Source organism: Rhodnius prolixus, unplaced genomic scaffold, assembly GCF_049639745.1.
Source record: "Rhodnius prolixus isolate KJV_2025 unplaced genomic scaffold, Rpr scaffold_13, whole genome shotgun sequence".
In the NCBI taxonomy this organism is placed as follows: domain Eukaryota; kingdom Metazoa; phylum Arthropoda; class Insecta; order Hemiptera; family Reduviidae; genus Rhodnius; species Rhodnius prolixus.
In genome coordinates, this window is record NW_027411583.1 from 8,123,926 (window position 1) to 8,130,436 (window position 6,511).

Below are 6,511 nucleotides of genomic sequence, written 5' to 3' on the forward strand. Positions count from 1 at the left end.
AAAATAGTAATGATTTTAGGGGGAAAAAAATTAAAGTGACGTCACTCAAGAACAGTAGAAAATATGAAGTTGGCCAATACGTCATTGAACTCCTTTTTAGATGTACTACACACAGTAGGCCTATGGACATTGCTTACTGGTTCACCCTTTAAAGAAAACGTTTTTAAACAGGAATTTTTGTAAAAAGGTTAGCTTACGCCTGTCACGTCCGGAAAAAACGGAAAATTGTCCCACCCAAAAACAAAATTTCATTTTAAAAAAAAAATTGTATTTATTTGAGAAAAGCTTAACTAACTTAATTTTTTTCATGCCCTTTGTACTAATTTTTCCTTAAGTTGTTACAAATGAAAATTATAGATAATAAAATTTATCAAGCTTCAAGAATAGTTATTTATTTAACAAGTGTGGAAAGTAGTACTTTTTCTCACGCGAGGCAGGGTTTGCACGCACGAGCGAGCGAAGCGAGGCGAGTGCAAGTGCAAATTGCCGAGTGTGAGGAAAATAGTTTACACTCGAGTTAAATATTATATTTTTTCTGCAACCATTTATTAACTAATAAAATTAAAAATTTCATTTTTACAGTCTACAAAAAGTAATTTATTTATTATAAACATTTATTGTTATATTACAATTATTTACATTACTTACGTATTTACATTACTTATTACATTTTCTGCTGTTTCTTTTATTGATGGAGGAGTGTTTTCTAAACAGGCATCACTAGAATCCATTTTAAATTTCTATAAGGTAACACTATAACCTTTTTAACTGTTATAATTAAAAATATCTAATTATTTATTAAAGTATTATTTTTATTTCTATATTCCTTTCCATTTTTATTTTATTGTTTAATATTCGTTTTTTAATTATTTAGTTACGTTAAATAAGCTTATTAAAGTTTTACAGAAAATATTTAATAACAAAACTTCTTATATCAAGGAAGTACAATAAAGTTTTTCCACACACTAGTGCGGAAAGTGACACTAATGGGAATTTCCCCCCACTAGTGTAGGAAGTTGGGCATTACACAGCTGATTTTAATTGAGTAATGAGAACTTCCCTACATGGTAGCAGAAAAAATTGATTTAATTAATTTGATTGAATCATTTTTGCTGTTCCCAGTTTCAAAACCCACAAAGGTGTACAAAAACATTTGAACTTTACTCATATATTTGCGAATGTGGTTTTCAATCGTATCTATTTTTATTTATTTATTTTTTTTAATACATAATTTTTTTCCTTATCAAGTTGGGGGAAAAAAACCCCCAGTAAATTATCGTATGATAGCGAAATGGAGGGGCAAATTTTTTTCTTCTTTGAGCCAGATTAAATTGTTTTGAAGTGGCTCATTTTAAAATTTTAGAATTGCAATCATTAGCTATATAATGTATGTTTTTACTAAATTAAATAATTAAATTTTAATCTTACAGATTTCATAATAAATATTCTTTGCTAGCATCAGATATATTTGCTATAGATATAGTTAATTTCCCTTTTTTTTGTACTGGAAAAACTGTTTTTCCATTGAGTGGAGAAATTGTGATTTGTTGAATGAGTTGTGTTTGGTGTTTTATACATGCTATTTTATGTAAGTAAAACTGTCTAGCTCAGGAAAAAAAAAACAAAATATTTGCAATAAGCTCATAATTTCAATTTCTGCCAGCTCTCTGGAGACTGGAGAGTAAGTTAACGGGTGGGAAAATCCCGCTTAAGCGGAAGTAGCATTTACTAACAGAATGTACGAGAAAAATTAAGGGTATTTTCCAAGAAGATGGCGGAGAGTATGGAGTAAAAATCCTTTTTGATGAAGAAGTTGTGATTATATTGAATGATTATACAGTTTTTCGCCATTAACTTGGTAAATTTAATTTAATATTTTTAATATGGATTAGATTAAGTACGAATTTAATATGAAAATATTGATTAACCACTTCTTTCCGGATCTTGACTTTTCGGCTGTTATCTCAGCCTTTCAACATTTGAGACAGAGAAAATCCTAAGAGGGTTTTACAGCTGTGTTTTCCTAATTTTTTCTAAAATTTATAAATTTAGTATTTGTTTTTGTGTGTTTGCTCTAGGTTAAATCATGATAGATCCCTCTTAGGAAAGTTCGACTTCCGGTAGCGGTAGCTGGGGGGGGTAATCCATTATAAAACCCCAAACATATTATGAATTTTGAGTTTCCGGTTTTTATTTTTTTGCTTTTGAGACACTTTGCTCACACACACACTGAACATTTTATAATAACCACTTTTTTTGAGAGGGGGAGGAGGAGAAGAGGACTTAGCGGACCTTAAAACGGGTACTTTATTGATGGAAACTTGATATTAAAGGAAGGGATTAGCTATGCTGTTAGCATACTGGACTCCCACGCGGAGGTCCCTGGTTCGAATCCAGCAGCTGACCCTTAGATTTTTCTCTTCCTAGGAGCTTCTTACAGCTCACTGTCCGGTGATGTAACAGTGTTGTCTGTAACGAGAGAACACTGTCCGGAGGCCGGCAGTGCACTGGAAAAAAACTCCGGGCGCCAATAACCATAGATAGGGATTAGCTATGAGGTTAGCATACTGGAAGGTCATACCCACGCGGAGGTCCCTGGTTCGAATCCAGCAGCTGACCCTTAGATTTTCTCTTCCTAGGAGCTTCTTACAGCTAACTGTCCGGTGATGTAACAGTGTTGTCTGTAACGAGAGAACACTGTCCGGAGGCCGGCAGTGCACTGAAAAAAACTCCGGGCGCCAATAACCATAGATGTTGACGCGCCTTAAATCATATAAAAAAAGAAACTTGATATTGACAATTTCGAAACGATTACAATACTTCCTCTTATTCAAATAATAAGATAAAGCAACATTCTTTTCATATTCACGGGAATTCAGTATTACGTATTTCCGCTAAAAACGAACTCGAAAATCTACAAGTTTGATAGTTAAACTTCCTTTTATTTGGTGAGAGAATATGAAAAGCTCAGCACGATAATAAAATAGGATACAATTTGATAATAATCCATTTTTTCAATTAATAATATTATTTAATAAGATTCCTCCATATATTCTAAACATTAAAATTATTCTAAATAAAACTTTTATAGATAAAAAATATAATTACTTGTTTGGAAATAAGAAATGGCTGTAATAATTGCTTCTGCTACGAAGTCCTAGCTATCATCCTTGTTTGGAATGCACTGCGGTAACTCCAAGTTGCCGGCGAACTGAACTAACTCTGTCGCGTACACTCCAACTAAAAGGCTACGTGATCTAAGTGGTGGGGATGAGTTTAGAGGTATGCAATACCTCCTGTGTGAGATGTTATGTTTAGGTTACTGGCTAAGTGAATTCTTATTCGCCCACATTAAAACTGTCCGGTAGGACAGTTGTATAAGGGTTGACCATCAAAAACTGCACGAAAAAGCGTAACGTTGAAAAACACCCAACTTTGACAATTTTTTTCTCTTTTTCTATAAAAGATAAAATTCCCAAATTTTCTTTAAATCTTACTCCAAACCCTCCTTCATAACTGTAATTTTTTTGCAACCACCCAGATCTAATAGGTTTCGAGAAAAAAGTTGCCGAAAATGAGCAAAAACCGCTTTTTCAAAAAATGTTCTTGTTCTTGTTCTTCTTCTTCTTGTTGTTCTTGTTGTTCTTGTTGTTCTTGTTGTTACCTTTTTTGTAAACAACGTAGCGCCTAAACGCGTGAACCGATTTTCATGAATGAGGTGTCATTCGATTGGGAATTTTATGTAGATGTGCCTTTTGGGGGTCTCGGCCCTGTGCATCGAATGGGAGAGGAGTTAGCCCCCTTTACGTAAGGCCCCCTCCAAAATTATTATTACTAATTACTCTGTAAATCTTGGCCCGATTTTGATAAAATTTGGTAGGATGATAGGGTTAGGGCTCCCCTACCTAACAATAAAGCGACGATCTGCTCTTACACTTGTTAAGGGGAAGTATAGCAATCGTTTCAAATTATCGACACGTGAACCGATTTTCATGAATGAAGTGTCATTCGAATCGAAATTTTGTACAGATTTGTACTTTAAAAGTCTCGACGCTATGCCTCATAAGGAGGGGAGTTCGCCCCACCCAAATAAGGCCCTTTCTAAAACTATTATTACCAATATTTCTACAAAACTTAGTCCGATTTTGATAAAATTTAGCACGAAGAAGTGATTAAAGCTCCTCTACGTGGCTGTGAAGTGCCATCATGCTCTTACACCTACTAAGAGGAAGCACTGCAATCGTTAAAATTATCAATGAGTGAACCGATTTACATCAATGAATTGTCGTTCGATTAAAAATCTTTGCCTTTTAGGGAGAAGTACTGTAATCGCAGTTTATTTTTCTTGCTCCTCTTAAAAGGAAGTACTGAAATCGCAGTTTAATTTTGCTATTTACGTACAAATACCTTCCTATTTTATTCAAAACGCTTTCTCCAAAAAATGGTTATTGAGGATGGTTTGGGGACCGCAACTATAACCATTCTTTAAAAAGATCTCTCTAGTGGTAATTACGGTTCCGATTTAACACCTTATCAGGTTATAATGATAGAATAGCTTATTCCAAATTTTAAAAAAATCTGTAAAGCAGGCGTAACTTTGCTAATAGACAAAAAGGAAAATCTATCCAAAAGGTACAAAAATCTCCTTAACAAAAACTTACAGTTTAAAAAGTTAAGTATAAGGGTTGATTAAACGCCAAAAGGTACACAAATCAGCAAGTACCCAACATTTCATTAATACTTCATTGATATTATTTAAGTAATTTTACCGCATTAATTTTCATTAATATTTTTTAAGAATTTATTAGATGTCACATACCCTTATGCTGGCCAGTTCATTCATAATAGTTATAATTGTGATAAAATGTATATTATATCTTCGTATAAATAGGTACTTTATTTTAACTCTATTCCAAATTATTCTTCTGATTTCTCTTTAATGTGCCCTTTATTCTGAAGTTGTCACATATACATGCATGTTAAATTAGAAAAAGACAAATTTAGAGTCGGCTACTGTTTAAATTTGAATCACGGAGGATTTAAAACAATATTTCAGTCTTGAATTCGTCTTACCGAAATATTCGTGAGCACAATTACACACAGTTAATAACAAGTAGATTATTCAAAATTATTTATTCATTTCTCAATTGTAATTTAATTTAGTTCCCCTAATTTTACTTATAGTAAAATACTGGAATAATTAGCTGTCCTAAAAATATGCATATCTTATTTACTTTATATTACATATACACAACATTGTGGGAAGAACACCTAGATGGAGAATGTAATTGAAGACAACTATATTATTTACGATAAAGCCAGATTGACTACTACATAAAATAACAATTACTTTAATCGAAGAATGAACTTAAACCGACGATTTTTATTTAAAAATAAAAATAAATAAACAAAATCATTGATGTATGTTGGTGTAAGCATTTTTTAAAAATTTTTTTGAATTTTTAAGCCTCATATTTTTTTATTTTTATAACGTTTTCTTTTTCACCTGTAATTAATAGTTTGATTATTATAGATAAATAGATATTACAGTCAATCTAAGTTAAATGGTGTGCTACTTGAACAAATATTTTGTAGATGAAAATGGCCAGCATAAGGGTATGTGACATCTAATAAATTCTTAAAAAATATTAATGAAAATTAATGCGGTAAAATTACTTAAATAATATCAATGAAGTATTAATGAAATGTTGGGTACTTGCTGATTTGTGTACCTTTTGGCGTTTAATCAACCCTTATACTTAACTTTTTAAACTGTAAGTTTTTGTTAAGGAGATATTATTAGTCTCTCTCTATACATTTATATTAATCCCCTTTCTATAAAAGTTCGTGGTGTGTTTACCACCAACTTTTATTTATTTTTTTATTTTAACTTGCAAAAAGGAAGAATTGCGATTTTTAGATCGAAATGTCGATCGCAAAGTTGTTGAAACGATAAGCAGGAGTGGCTAAAATTTTTTTTTAATCAACCACGTCAAAAATTTCGAAATATTTTTTATCGATTCCTTTAGAATATTATGATTAGCGTGCTTAAACAATATAAGAAGCAGGCGCCTCTATAACGGTTATAGGCTAGACCCGCAAAGCTAAGATGTATTGCGGTAGTAGTCTAAGCCTTGGATTTTATTTAATGGTTAATATGAGAAATTTATAGTAAAGTATGATAGGCGATTATTAGGCTGGACCCGCAAAGCTAAGATGTATTGCGGTACTAGTCTAACCCCTTGGATTTTATTTATTAATTAATATGAGATATTTATAGTAAAAGTATGTTAGGCGGTTATTAGGCTAGACCCGCAAAGCTAAGATGTATTGCGGTACTAGTCTAGCCCTTGGATTTTATTTAATGGTTAATATAAGAAATTTATAGTAAACTATGTTAGGCGGTTATAGGCTAGACCCGCAAAGCTAAGATGTATTGCGGTACTAGTCTAGCCCTTGGATTTTATTTAATGGTTAATATAAGAAATTTATAGTAAAGTATGTTTGCTAG

General features: G+C 32.2%; 1 protein-coding gene across 1 annotated transcript in view; it reads right to left on the reverse strand.

Annotated features, from left to right (window-relative positions):
- LOC141448060 (sodium- and chloride-dependent GABA transporter 1-like) overlaps positions 1–3,241 on the reverse strand; it is a 45,807-nt gene extending 42,566 nt beyond the window's left edge. The window contains exon 1 of the mRNA XM_074116104.1: positions 3,109–3,241. The gene's annotated coding sequence lies outside the window, so the exon portion shown is untranslated. The remainder of the gene's footprint in view (positions 1–3,108) is intronic.
- Positions 3,242–6,511: the final 3,270 nt, after the last annotated feature.